This window comes from Cervus canadensis, chromosome 15 (assembly GCF_019320065.1).
Source record: "Cervus canadensis isolate Bull #8, Minnesota chromosome 15, ASM1932006v1, whole genome shotgun sequence".
Taxonomy (NCBI): domain Eukaryota; kingdom Metazoa; phylum Chordata; class Mammalia; order Artiodactyla; family Cervidae; genus Cervus; species Cervus canadensis.
In genome coordinates this window covers 53,570,087-53,585,261 of record NC_057400.1, presented here as the reverse complement: position 1 = coordinate 53,585,261, position 15,175 = coordinate 53,570,087, and the positions used below count along the sequence as shown (strand labels likewise).

Genomic DNA, 15,175 nt, shown 5'->3' with positions numbered 1-15,175 from the left:
TAAATAAAAAGAAGTATGACTGACAGCAGTTTGTATCCAAGGAACTTCTTTGCTGTATTATATACAGACACGAGTAATGCAAATAAGGAAGATTTCTTATCTGAGAAAAGCAAAACCATCCTGTCTAACCAATAAGTCACAGTCTGGGCTTTGCTCATTAGTGAAATTTGAAAAAAGAATAAAAAGGGGGATGCATGAGACAAGTGCTCGGGCCTGGTGCACTGGGAAGACCCAGAGGAATCGGGTGGAGAGGGAGGTGGGAGGGGGGATCGGGATGGGGAATACGTGTAAATCTATGGCTGATTCATATCAATGTATGACGAAAAAAAAAAGAACAAAAAGGATAGCAAACATCCCTGGTAAGTCTCCTTTCCTCTCTCCCCTGAGGCTCTGAGACTGCTGTGGCCTGGTCATCCTAGTGCTCTTCCTGGGTCTGTATCAACCAGTCTGAAGATTAAGGTGGATTTCTGCTGGAATCAAGAACCTTTCCCGTTCAGACAGGAGCCTGCAGAACTCTGCAAGTGGCAATTAGGAGCCCATTACAAGCCATTAGATTGATCAATGTACCTTAAACAATGCAAACGATTTATATGGCTGATTTATACGGAGTGGGGAAAAGAAAAGAGATGGGGGGAGGACGACTCCATATCCTTCCCATTATCTCACTGTTCTGGAGAAGACCCAGGCCCAGCCTCTCTTCATTACTGCTTAGAACCACCAGAGCGATTTATTCTGAAAACTTTTCAGGCAAAGACACAGGCTCGCCTGGCTCGTTTGGTGAATGGCGAGGTGCCCATTCTTTGCCTCTTTTCTCTTCTAAGGAAGAGCTTAGAAAGACCGAGGCCGGGATTCACAGCGACGCCACTCCCCCTGCGGAGCACGCAGCCGGGAGCGGTCCCAGCTGCCGCCTTTCCCCGGGTCTGTCCCGGAGAGGGGTAGGATGACTTACAGATTTGTTTTAACGGCGTGTTGGAGAGCTGTGTGGCCTCCTAATTACGGCAGAACACAGAACCATTAGCCCTTGAAGTTTCAGGCGCGACTCCGGGAAGAGCCGCGACCCAGCTCCCCGAGTGCGGAAGACACTGGGGAGGGGGCGCTGGGGAGGGAGGGGGAACTCCTCGAACAGAGCTCCTCGCTAGAGCTGACTATTTCAGCTAATCTAAACTGGAGAAGACAAATACACAGCGGAGCCGAGGCGATCAAAGCTGGCCCCTGCCAGCTCCCTCCTCCCGCCCTCTTTCCCGCCCCAAAGTCTGTTTGTAGTTGTCTCCTGTGCTGCAGACACCGTCCGTCTTCTCACGACAAGGAGATTCCTGCCAGTTTTGTCCAGAGCCTGCGAGGAGAGGACAGACGCACTTCACACTTCCTACAGGAGAATTCCCTTTGTCTTATCTCCCCTCCCCCAGTCCGCCCTCGGCTCTGAAATGGGGGGAGAGGCAGCCGGCGGCAAGACCCTGGGCGCTGAAGGGGCGATCGTAACCGAACCCCACTTTCAACTGTGCCCCTGTAGGTCCCCTCCCCCCTTGCTCCTCTCCTCTTTCCCATCTTTCTCCTCCCTTTCTCTCTCCTTCCCTTTTTCCAATCCCCTAAATGCTCTTACCACTCAAGTCTTCTTGAGGGCTCCCGGCTCCCAGAGCCTGGGCAGGCGCCGTTTATTTCCCGGCCTTAGTGGTTTGGCGGGAAAGGGCTCCGTCCTGGCTTGTCCATGGGTGTTTGGGACAAATCCTTTTGTCTGTGTCTATAGGTGGAATGGGAAGCATTACGGGTTGATCATGGAGCACAGAGGGAAGAGGGAAAAAACAGAGAAACTACATGCGCTGGGAGAGCTGCCACCTGTGTCTTTTGCAGCCAACCAGCCAAGGGAGCCCAGGATATGGAAACTCTTCTAGATGGCTCATGACCTCACACACACACACACCCCTCTCCCCCCAACTGCCCTCATCTGTTCTTTATTATCCTTACTCTTACTCTTCTGAGTTCTTCCCAGAGTTGTTTTCTTCCATTCCCCGCCCCCCTCCGCCCCTAGGACTTCCCAGGGCTCTATAGTTAAGTGAGAGACTGAGAAAGAAGGTCGGTTAAAAGTCTCACCAAGCATCCAGGCACTCCTGTGACATCTCCCAGAACCGGCCTGTCCTGGGCCGACACTTTCATGCTTTCTGAATTTCAGCCAATCGAGAGCCCTCTCTGGTCACATCCGTCCCCATCGCGAGGCCAGACTGCCACCTCCATCCTGCCTCACCCCTTGAAGTACCCAGAGCCGGGCTCTGAGAGGGGCAGGGGAGGCTCCGCACACATTAGACACGTGCGTCTCCTCCTGCCCCTCCCCCTCCCCCTCGGCCACAGGCGGAATGCACATTGAGGACACCAACACACTCACTCGGGCACGCGCCAGCGGCGCCGATCCTCCTTTCCTGCCAGGGAGCAGCGGGCGAGACGGCCTTGAGGCAGGTGACACAGCCGCGGGGAGACGGACTCCGCGCTCCAGATGCCACCCTGGGAGTGGGGGTGTTCGGGTCCCCCAAAAGCCAGCGGCGGGGCTCCCCGGCCGGGTGGCCGTAGGCCTCGCGGTGGCGGAGCCTCGGGTCCGCCTCCTGCCGTGATCCCCGCGCCGCCCCATGCTCGGCGTCCCGCACCGCACCTTCACCGCCGCAGCCCGCGAGCGCCCGCCTCCGAGAAGCCTGCAGTCCGCCCCCTCGCCTCCACAGGCTCGCTTACATCTGGGATGCATTGCCCCTTAATTGTCAACCCCATCGCTGTGATCAAGTGAACGTTGCTAATCTCTACATTTATTGTTTAGGTAAATAGAGGCTGCGTTTAATCAATACGCGGGGCCCTAGCCCTCGCAGCGCCAAGTAACTTAAGTCAACGGTGAAGATTTCAGTGTGTGCGTAATTACAGAGCACACGGAATGTTCACTCCAGCCTAATCCCACATCCCACCCGGGGGAGCGAGAGGAGGGAACGTGAGGAATCTCCACCCTCCGAGGGATCGAGGGCCGGCTCCCTTCGAGGAAGAAAAGGACTTGGCTGTGACACCATGCGCCGGGCGCGGGGGCCTAAGGCTGGGCTGGGGACCATCTTGACATCCGAGCGGTTAAAGCCTGCGTTCCGCGCCGTCTTCCCGAGGCTTCTAGCCCCCTCCGCTCCAAATTTGCAGCGGTGAAGAGCGTGGTCCCCCACCCGCAGGTCCCCGCCAGACTGGAAGACTGAGGGCGGGGCCCGGGAAGGAGGGTGGGGCTGCATTCCCGAAGCCCAGGACTCCGCCCGCGGTCAGGGTCTCCTCCTCTCCCTCCGCTCCGAGCCGCCGAGCTCCTTGCCCCGCGGGAACTCTCGAGAACGCCAAGCTTGAGCGCACAGAGCTCTGGGGTATTTGCGCTTCTTCCTAAACAGCTATTGTTTCCTAATTAAGAAGACCTTAGCCCAACGCTAGGTAGAGCTACTGGGACTCGCGGCAGGGAGTGGGCAGGCCTGGGGAGGTGGGCGGTCCGCACTGGCGAGAGGTGATGTCCGACTCCTAAAGCAGCTTGGCTGCTGCATTGGCCTTAAGAGCGAGGGCCTCTGGGCTCGGCAGGGGAAGGGTTAATTAGCTGGGACTCATCCCGGCGGCTTTGGTGGGGACCCAGTCTCTGGCATTGCGCTAGAGTGGGGCCTAAGAGGTTGCGCTTCCAGTTTGAGGCAGTAACGCTCTCTCCTTGGGCACTTGGTCGCTAGAGTTTCTTTCTCCTTGTGCCTTTTTCTCGTCTGCATTCCCGCAAAGGTTCGATATAAACAGCCAATAACTTCGGTTGTTATCAGATACTCGCCTTGCACGGAATTGCCCCGCTTTCAGTAAGCTGGATTCTAAAGTCAACTGGTGATTTGCAAGTTTAGGGTGTCAGCTCAACCACGGAATAAATGGCAGCTGGGGCTTGAATGGGGGCCATGGTTCTGGATGGTAGCTGGCTGGTTTTAATTTTTGGAACTGAACAGCTCTCGTATCAGGTATCTCTTTCTAGCTTTCTCCTTCCCGTAAAAGTTGAATAGCATTTAGAACAAGAGGAAAATTAAACACAAATGTCAGGGCAATCCTAAAGTCCTTTTTCTTTCTAATACTTCTCCTGAGAATCCTGTCTGCCAGCCTCAAGCTCCCACCAAGCCTTTGACTTCTCCTTATCAGCTATGCAGATCTTTCACTGCCCGGCTGCAAACCAGCCTGCCAGTCAGTCCACAGGACACATAGTATCAGACTCCGGAGACAACTTAACTTTTTCTGTATTGTGGCTGTTTTTAAGCAAGGATAAGGAAAGAAAGAAAGGCAAGGGGACTGATGTCCAGGGTTTCTGGATGGGGACAAGCCCTTTGGGACTCTCAGGAGCTGGGTGCAAGTTAAGGTCCACCACTTAATGCTGTGACCTTGAGTGGGCCAGGAAGCTTCTCGATTTCCTATTCTCTAAAACGAAGCTAATAATTTTGACTTGAAAGGATTGTTGGGATAAATAAAACTGTGTAGGGAAATTCCTAGCAAATGCCCTGTACTTATTAATAGTTGCCTTCCATTTGCCACTGAAATCCCCAACTAAAACATTCTGTGAAACTAAAGGTAAAATCAACAGCTACTCTAATATAGAATTTTGGTGCATAGGGAAACCACAGGGCCTAGTACAGAATCAGACTGAAGGAGGATGAATGCAAGGACAGCCAGCAGCTGCCTGTTTGGGAAGGAGTGAGATTAGCTGCTTCAGTCAGCAACACATCTCAGTCTGACTTTCACAGGTCTGCACGTGGGGGACAGGAGATGTTGTCTCTAACAATAATAGCTAACATTCATTGAGTACTTATTACATGCCAGGCACTCTGTCAAGTGCTTTACACATAGCATCTAATTTAATCCACAGGATAATTTTATCAGGTGAGTATTATGAGTATTATTGATCTCTCTCTTTTTAAACTATTATTATGAAAAATCCCATATATATATACTTAAAAGAGAGTATATTATAATGAACCCCTCTATGTTGATCACACAGCATCAATAATTGTCAGCTCCTAGCCAAACTTGTTAAATCCCTATCCCATCCATTTCTTCCTCCCTTGTTTTAAAGCAAATTTCAGACATCATATCATTTTATTTGTAAATATTTCACTACTTATCAAAATATCAAAAGACAATAACCCTTGAAAAAACCCAAACTACTATACCATGTTATAATCATACTAAACACTTTTGAAATAATTCCTCAATATTATCAAACATCTAATCAGTGTTCAAGTCTCTCCAATTATCTCATAAATGACTTTTTACAATTGCTTTTCCCCCAAAATCAGATCTAAGCAATATCAATATGTTTAGTCTCTAATGTCACTTCTAATCACAGATCCCTCTCCCTCTTTTTCTTTCCTTGCAATTTATATATTGAGGTAACCTAGTCAATTGTCCTGATATCATTTTTATAAATGAAGAAACAGACTCAGAGAGGTCAAAGGAATTTAGTAAGAGATAGAAAAGGAGTATAGACCTAGCCACTTCTGACTCCAGAGTCCAAGTGCTTAATGGCTTTATCATATTCCCTTTAAATCAGTGATGAAAAGCAAGACACAGGAAAAGCACAAAAAGATTTCAGAACATGCCTGACTTGCCTAAGTGACTAGTTTCTTTGCTAAGTACCCACAGAAAAGTGTTCACTTAAAAACCCAGGCAGGGTTTGAATGTGGGAAGAGAAATTGAAAACAGGATAACCCAGAGTCCTCCTTTTGGTTTGAATCCAGCTACATAATTCCTTCAGGCAAATATATCTATAACATGGTGAAGGGATTTTTATTTCCAACAAATATGTAGCAAAGCAAAAACATTTCTTAAATGAATCTACCAGTTTCCTTTTCTCTCTTCTCCTCCTTATTTAACTCCTATTTCCCCCTTTTCTCTGTTCTCCATAGCTAGATAATGAGAAAACATCTCTTTTAAGTAGTTATTTTAAAATACTAGTCAAATTAGCAATTTGGTAGCTTGATATGTGATATCTGGCTTTTGTTGTGGTAGTTTTGAAACCACAGTTACCCTAGCAACTGAATACATTTTTTTTTCTTGAAAAATTTCTTAGCTGTCTGAAGGAAGAGAAAAAAGAAAAAGAAAACTTCTTGCCAGAATTTTCCCATAATAGCCCCCATTAACTGCAGTGACTTCTATTGGAGAGGCCAGTACTGCTGTCTCCTGCTGTCACCAGTCATTCACTGATCCAGGAGATGTTTTGTTTGATAAGGCCAATTTGAGCTTTATAAAACATTTATTTTTTCACCTTCAAGGAGCAAATACCAGTAAGGATGGAATTCAGCGTCTATCACTGGATACCATACAAAGGCCTCAACCTGCCAGTGGAGCTTCTGGGTGAGAAGAAACACTAAAACAGATGTAAAAACTTTGTTTATTTAATTAAAAAAAAAAAAAAAAGAGGGAGGATGGTTCAAGGGCTTTAGATCAGCCCCTTGAGACTTAGCATGAGGTAAAAAAAAAAAAAGCAAGTAGATGAGCCAACAACAGTCCCTCTAGAATCTTCTGGAAACACCTTGTGCTTAACCAGTCAGTCATGACCGACTCTTAGCAACCGAATGGACTGCAGTCCGGCAGGCTCCTCTGTCCATGGGGTTTTTCCAGGCAAGACTACCGGAGGGAGTTGCCATTTTCTTCTCCAGGGGATCTTCCCAACCCAGGGATCAAACCCAGGTCTTCCACACTGCAGGCGGATTCTTTACCAACTAAGCCACCAGAGAAGCCCTGGAAACATCTTTGTAGGTGAGCAATTGCCCAAAGTGAACAAGGATGTTAGTGAGATAAAGAAATAAGAGAGGGTGATGCACATAGCGTTGTTTTATAGATTTGATAAAATATGTATTAGCATTTCAAGGAGGTGAAGTAGAGAAGGAAAAAAAGCTGTACATTAGGGTTTTTTGGAGTAAAGAGACTCTAAACACTTGTAAGGTTATTCATTCATTTGCTTCTGAATAAAATTCCCCTCACAATACTGTTTCTAATGCACACAACTCTAGATTCCTCTTCTTATAAAACAAACTGACTTTGTAAATTACAAATATCCAAATTCTTTCTCTTGAGTAGAAGGAAGCTTGGTTTCAAGACCTCAGGCTATGGTGTGAGGAAACCAAAAGGCAGAGAACGGAGTGCTGGGCAGTTCTGCTCCTGTTGATAAGATGCCTCCTCTTAAGGGTCTCCCAGGCCAGGAAGTCCTCCTCTGCAATATAAGGGCTCAACAAAATGAAGGTTTCAGTTCTTCCATTTTATTTTAGATTGCCCTATTGAGGGAAAATATTTTGACTTGAGGAATTATATTTTGAGTCAGGGTAAGAACTAAACAAAGAGAGAAGGAGAGAATATTGCTTCTATTTCTGGAAAATACAATTACTCCATAATAAATCTATCCTGAACAACCACAAAAAATTTTGCAAACATATGCATATTCCTCTCTAGGTCAAAATAGGAAAAAAAAAAAAAGGCAGAAACAGCAATATCAGCTAGGGATCGTTCTTAACTACCTGAATCACTAAAGAGGTCTATTGCTTCTTTTTCCTCCCAGCTTTTTTGAGATATAATTGACACATAACATCTTGTAAATCTGGTTGAGTTGGTGTTTTCTGTTTGGGGTTTTTAATTTTACATATTTTCATACCATAAATCCGTAGACTATACCTTTGAGGTTGTCACTGTCAACAGTATCTACAATCTCGCCTTAGTCTCTGTTACACCAAGTTTTATTCCAGTGACTTCATGGAATGACCTATTTCAAACAAGGAATTTTCTTGACAAGAAAGAATGTATAGGAGTCTCCCTGCAATTAATTTCCAATGTTTACATTTTTGACTAGACTGTGGCATTTCTACAGGTTAATATGAAATGGAGCTCATGGTCCGTTGATGTGTTGGACGTTGTAGCTGAAGCCATGTGTGTCTTTTAAACACTAGTTGGAAGCTCACAATAAAAACGCCATTGCTGACAGCACAGAAAACAGAGTGGGGGGCAGGGAGCCTCAAGCACAACCTAGCGGTTCCACTAATGACTTTTTAACAGTAGCGATCTTCTGTTTTTACGTTTGTCCCCTTGGAGACTCTGTGCTGGCCATTGTGTAGAGGTCCTTCTCCACTCACATAGTGCCAAGAACGAGGACACCGCCTCGTTCGCTGGCGAGTCAGTATTGTCATGGATATGAATGTAAAATATATAAATATATAAACCTGCGGCTTTAACAACTGTAATACAACCTTTTGAATTAGTTATGTGTATAGATAATTAAATTCTTCATATAAAAGTTAGAAAAAAAAAATCTTGTAAATGTAAGCATACAACATGTTGGTGTGATACAATATGTATTTTGAAATGTTACCACAATAAGGTTAACCTCACATAATTACCTTTTTAAAAATTGTTATTTTATTTTTGGCTATGCTGAGTCTTTGTTGCTACAAGTGGGCTTTCTCTGGTTGTGGCGAGTGAGGGGCTACTGTCTTGTTGCAGAGCAGGGGCTCTAGGGCACAAGGAAACTTCAGTAGTTGCAGCACAAGGGCTCAGGGCTTGTTGCACAGGCTTTGTTGCCTTGGGGCATGTGGGATGTTCTTGAACCAGGGATCACACCCATGTCTCCTGCCTTAGTAGATGGATTCTTAACCACTGGACCACCAGGGAAGTGTCCCCCACCCCCCGCCTGCCCCTGCTTTTTTTTTTTTTTTTATAGTAGTGGTCGTGGCAGAGACACCAACATTTGAGATCTACTTTTTTTTAGCAACTTTCAAGTACACAATACAGTATGACTAACTATAGTCACTGTGCTGTAATCATTAGACCTCCAGAACTTATTCATCCAATGACTTGGAAGTTTGTACCTCTTGGCCAACATCTCATTTGTGCCCCTTCCAGCCAGTCAGGAATTCAGATTGAGTACAGAGGGTATGGATGGTTTGTTTCTGCTCCACTGTATTTGAAGCCCCAGCTAGGAAGACTCAAAGGTGGGAATGGTGGTGGTGACTCAGCTATCAGAGACTAGAATCATCTGGATAAGTCTTCATTCACTCACTCATTCACTATCTGGCATTAGATGCTGGGTGGGCTTCCTAGGAGGCACTAGCGGTAAAGAACCCACTTGCCAATGCAAGAGACACAAGAGACGCAGGTTTGATTACTGGGTTGGGAAGATTCCCTGGAGGAGAGCATGGCAACCCACTCTAGTATTCTTGTCTGGGGAATCCCATGCACAGAAGAACCTGGTGGGCTACAGTCCCTAGGGTCACAAAGAGTCTGACACAACTGAAGTGACTGAGCATGCACTCAGGGAACATCGATACATGGTCTCTCTGCATGTTTGCAGACTGGTTTGGACTTCCTCACAGCACATATGTGAATGCCTAGAGCCATGTCCCAAGACAACAAGATGAAACAGCACAGTATTTTTGTGATCTCTTGATTGGGACAGTTACAAATATTTGCTCAGGTTTGAGGGACAAGGACATAAACTCCAGCTGTCCATGGGAGGAGTGTTAGGATCACATTGTAAAAAGAGCACTCAGGGTATGAGATACTGTTTTAGTCTCTTTTGGAAAATACTATCTCTAAGGATATATGTATATACATGGAAAGGGAACTTTCTAATAGAGTGCAAAGAGTTGACAGTTGCCTGAGAGCTATCTTGCACTGTCTGACAGTTGAAAATTAAACTCTTTCCTCTGCAACTGCCCACCAAACATGAATACCCAGTTTGGAATTCATAGAAGAAAGAAAGAAGTATTAAAATTTTGTGTGATCCATTAAAAAATAGTAAAGTCTATCTGAGATGTAAAGTAGGAATTTACATATTCCCTATGCTTCTTTATTAAGAATTATTTTTCACTAATTTCTTGCAAGTGTAAAGTTTACAGTGTTTTGATTAACATTTTGCCCTTACATGCAACTCATCAGCAGATGAACAACAGCAAGTACAGAATTTCAGTAACTACCAGTTTCTCTTTTGGCTCGAAACACTGTAATAAAAAGATTCATCTAATAACGTGGTCACTTGCATCTCTTTAAAGTAAAATGTAATAGACAGCTTTAATAGAGATATTGATAGTAGAAAAATATAATGCTCAGTCTCTCAGCTGTGCATTCCTTTTTATTAGCTTCTATTTGCTTACATAATGCAAAGCTTTGGAATAGTCTAAATCAGCCTGCACTTTTTTTTTCATTTATTTTTATTAGTTGGAGGCTAATTACTTTACAATATTGTAGTGGGTTTTGTCATACATTGACATGAATCAGCCATGGATTTACATGTATTCCCCATCCCGATCACCCCTCCCACCTCCCTCTCTACCCAATCCCTCTGGGTCTTCCCAGTGCACCAGGCCCGAGCACTTGTCTTATGCATCCAACCTGGGCTGGTGATCTGTTCCACTATAGATAATATACATGTTTCGATGCTGTTCTCTCGAAACATCCCACCCTCGCCTTCTCCCACAGAGTCCAAAAGTCTGTTCTCTACATCTGTGTCTCTTTTTCTGTTTTGCATATAAGGTTATCATTATCATCTTTCTAAATTCTATATATATGTGTTAGTATGCTGTAATGTTCTTTATCTTTCTGGCTTACTTCACTCTGTATAATGGGCTCCAGTTTCATCCATCTCATTAGAACTGGTTCAAATGAATTCTTTTTAATGGCTCAGTAATATTCCATGGTGTATATGTACCACAGCTTCCTTATCCATTCGTCTGCTGATGGGCATCTAGGTTGCTTCCATGTCCTGGCTATTATAAACAGTGCTACGATGAACATTGGGGTGCACATGTCTCTTTCAGATCTGGTTTCCTCGGTGTGTATGCCCAGAAGTGGGATTGCTGGGTCATACGGTAGTTCTATTTCCAGTTTTTTAAGAAATCTCCACACTGTTCTCCATAATGGCTGTACTAGTTTGCATTCCCACCAACAGTGTAAGAGGGTTCCCTTTTCTCCACACCCTCTCCAGCATTTTTTTTGTTTTGTTTTGTTTTCCTCTCCAGCATTTATTGCTTGTAGACTTTTGGATAGCAGCCATCCTGACTGGCGTGTAATGGTACCTCATTGTGGTTTTGATTTGCATTTCTCTGATGATAAGTGATGTTGAGCATCTTTTCATGTGTTTGTTAGCCATCTGTATGTCTTCTTTGGAGAAATGTCTGTTTAGTTCTTTGGCCCATTTTTTGATTGGGTCCTTTATTTTTCTGGAATTGAGCTGCAGGAGTTGCTTGTATATTTTTGAGATTAATCCTTTGTCTGTTGCTTCGTTTGCTATTATTTTCTCTCAATCTGAGGGCTGTCTTTTCACCTTGCTTATAGTTTCCTTTGTTGTGCAAAAGCTTTTAAGTTTCATTAGGTCCCATTTGTTTATTTTTGCTTTTATGTCCAATATTCTGGGAGGTGGGTCATAGAGGATCCTGCTGTGATTTATGTCAGAGAGTGTTTTGCCTGTGTTCTCCTCTAGGAGTTTTATAGTTTCTGGTCTTACATTTAGATCTTTAATCCATTTTGAGTTTATTTTTGTGTATGGTGTTAGAAAGTGTTCTAGTTTCATTCTTTTACAAGTGGTTGACCAGTTTTCCCAGCACCACTGGTTAAAGAGGTTGTCTTTTTTCCATTGTATATCCTTGCCTCCTTTGTCAAAGATAAGGTGTCCATAGGTTCGTGGATTTATCTCTGGGCTTTCTATTCTGTTCCATTGATCTATATTTCTGTCTTTGTGCCAGTACCATACTGTCTTGATGACTGTGGCTTTGTAGTATAGTCTGAAGTCAGGCAGGTTGATTCCTCCAGTTCCATTCTTCTTTCTCAAGATTACTTTGACTATTCGAGGTTTTTTGTATTTCCATACAAATTGTGAAATTATTTGTTCTAGTTCTGTGAAAAATACCGTTGGTAGCTTAATAGGGATTGCATTGAATCTATAGATTGCTTTGGGTAGTATAGCCATTTTGACAATATTGATTCTTCCAATCCATGAACACGGTGTGTTTCTCCATCTGTTTGTGTCCTCTTTGATTGCTTTCATCAGTGTTTTATGGTTTTCTATGTATAGGTCTTTCGTTTCTTTAGGTAGATATACTCCTAAGTATGTTATTCTTTTGCAATGGTGAATGGTATTGTTTCCTTAATTTCTCTTTCTGTTTTCTCATTGTTAGTGTATAGGAATGCAAGGGATTTCTGTGTGTTAATTTTATATACTGCAACTTTACTATATTCATTGATTAGCTCTAGTAATTTTCTGGTAGAGTCTTTAGGGTTTTCTATGTAGAGGATCATGTCATCTGCAAACAGCGAGAGTTTCACTTCTTCTTTTCCTATCTGGATTCCTTTTACTTCTTTTTCTGCTCTGATTGCTGTGGCCAAAACTTCCAAAACTATGTTGAATAGTAGTGGTGAGAGTGGGCACCCTTGTCTTGTTCCTGATTTCAGGGGAAATGCTTTCAATTTTTCACCATTGAGGGTAATGCTTGCTGTGTGTTTGTCATATATAGCTTTTATTATGTTGAGGTATGTTCCTTCTATTCCTGCTTTCTAGAGAGTTTTAATCATAAATGGGTGTTGAATTTTGTCAAAGGCTTTCTCTGCATCTATTGAGATAATCATATGGTTTTTATCTTTCAATTTGTTAATGTGGTGTATTATGTTGATTGATTTGTGGCTATTAAAGAATCCTTGCATTCCTGGGATAAAGCCCACTTGGTCATGGTGTATGCTTTTTTTTAATATGTTGTTGGATTCTGTTTGCTAGAATTTTGTTAAGGATTTTTGCATCTATGTTCATCAGTGATATTGGCCTGTAGTTTTCTTTTTTTGTGTCAGCCTGCACTTTTGAAAGAAACTTCGATACTTTTCTTTGTTACTATAAGTCTTTTCCTTTTTAATATTAAAAGAGACTGAGGAAATGTCTTAATGTTTGGTTAACAAATTAAAAACCTATGTTTAAATGCTTTAATATCCTGGTCCTATTTCGATGTGTCATCAGGAGTTGATTTATCAACTGTAAAATTACATAAGAAATCTTTTAAATGTAGAACTTTTTTTTTAATGTAGAACTTTTAAATGTAGATAACATTTGGACTTCTGTACAGACACTGTGATCTTCTGATAATGTCTATATCAACTGTGACAGCTCGTTGTAGCTCACCCAGATCAGCTCTGAAACCAGTGATGCATTTTCAGAGATCTGAGACAGGTCACAAAGCTGGGCTTGATTTCACTATCTAATGCTTGTTACACATGCGTAGCTCAGGCCTTTTCCATTCTTCCCTGAATGCTTTCTGCAAATCTTATGAACAAAATACCTTTTTAGAGAGCCAATTGGTGTGTTTGTTTGGGTGACCTTTCAAATGAGAAGATAGAGAAAATATGGACTATATTACAAGGGCAGATTCAAAACAACATTTCTGAAAATTGACAGTTTGTCATTTTAAAACACTGAGTTGAATGGAATACATCTCAGTTAATAGTTAAATTAGATCTGAAGGCATGAACTCAGAGCTAACCCATTTTAGTTCCATCATAACTGAGGGATGGGGAAAAGTACACAGAAATGTATAGAAGTTAGGATTCATCTCGCTACATGTGTCAAAAAAATCAGAAACCAAGATAAATAGCATTGCCTTGAAGTTAACAGAATAGAAGCTTACATCTAAACCCATATGGCAGCACCATGATCATCAGGGATTTGATGTCTCTCTTCATGCCTCACCTATTTTACTAAGGACACAGGCGTAGAGGTCTTACGGGTTTCCCAGGCAGCACTAGTGGTAAAGAACCCGCCTGTCAATGCAGGAGACACAGGTTCAGTCCCTGGGTCGGGAATCCCCTGAAGGAGGAAATGGCAACCCACTCCAGTATTCTTGCCTGAGAAATCCCCTGGATAGGGGAGCCAGGCGAACTACAGTCCTTGGGGTCACAAAGAGTCGGACATGACTGAAACACCATAGCACGCATGCATATAGGTCAGGATGACTACTGATTCTACCTTTTAGTCAGCAGAAAGAAGGAAAGGAAAAGGAAAACATATTCTTTTTCCTTAAGAGCATAACCCAGGAGCTTAATTTAACACTATACATCTCACGTGGTAGAATTTACTCACATGGCCACATCCAGCTGCAAGGAATGTTGGGAAATATAGTATTCCTCATGACCATGTTTCTAGATTAAAAAACCTACAAGGAAAAGGGAGAGTTGAGACATTGGAGGGCAAATAGTATTCTCCACCACAAAGTATGTGCTTTGTATGAAGAGGAGTGATCTAGAAACCAACAAACTGTTGTGATGAGGCAATTTGTACTAACTTGGGCTAGTCAGTTTATGGCTGAATAGCAAAATAATTTTGAAATTGCATTCCATCTCAAGTAAACATCAAGTATTCCAGGCCAGAATACTGGAGTGGGTAGCTGTTTCCTTCTCCAAGGGATCTTCCCAACCCAGGGATTGAACCCAGGTCTCCGGCATTGCAGGTGGATTCTTTACCAGCTGAGCCATGAGGGAAGCCCAAGAATCCTGGAGTGGGTAGAATATCCCTTCTCCAGGGGATCTTCCAGACCGAGGAATCGAACCAGGGTCTCCTGCATTGCAGGCGGATTCTTTACCAGCTGAGCTACCTGGGAAGCCCAAACATCAAAAATTGTATCTAAATAAGACAAAGTAATTATTGATATTGTTAAGTGTGAAATGGCTTTATGGTTATGTTAACATGATGCTTTACTTTTTAACGATTTATGTTGAGTATGAAGAGATGAATAACATGATCTCTGGGATGTTCTTGAAATACTTTTGCAAAGGAAAAAGGGGGAAAGATGAAGGAAATATGGTCAAAATAGTTATAATTTTGAATTTGGGTTTTAGATATATAGGATTTATCATCCTACTATTTTTAGTAAGTTTGAAACATTTCATAGTATAATATATACATATATATTTTTAATAATCGAGGTTGAAATTTCTAAATCCTAAGTGGTAATATGAGTTTATTATAGGCTTGGCCAAGTTACTTAATGTTATGGAGTCTCAGTTTCTTCATATGTAGAGTGCAGATGATGGTATCTTGTCCTAACCATTTAAGAGCACCACAGTGAAGGTCAAATATAAAAAATGCCTATGAAAGTGTTTCAGAACCTATAATGTAGTATGGTATCAGTTATTGTTAATGATATGCTTG

At 43.0% G+C, this 15,175-nt stretch overlaps 1 long non-coding RNA gene across 1 annotated transcript; it reads right to left on the bottom strand.

Annotated features, from left to right (window-relative positions):
* Window positions 1–303: 303 nt before the first annotated feature.
* On the bottom strand, window positions 304–2,277 carry LOC122453916. The gene is made up of 3 exons (XR_006273223.1): window positions 2,089–2,277; window positions 1,601–1,738; window positions 304–1,333 (listed from the first exon to the last, which is right to left on the bottom strand). It is a non-coding gene; the product is annotated as an uncharacterized LOC122453916 (long non-coding RNA).
* Between the last annotated feature and the right edge of the window lie 12,898 nt (window positions 2,278–15,175).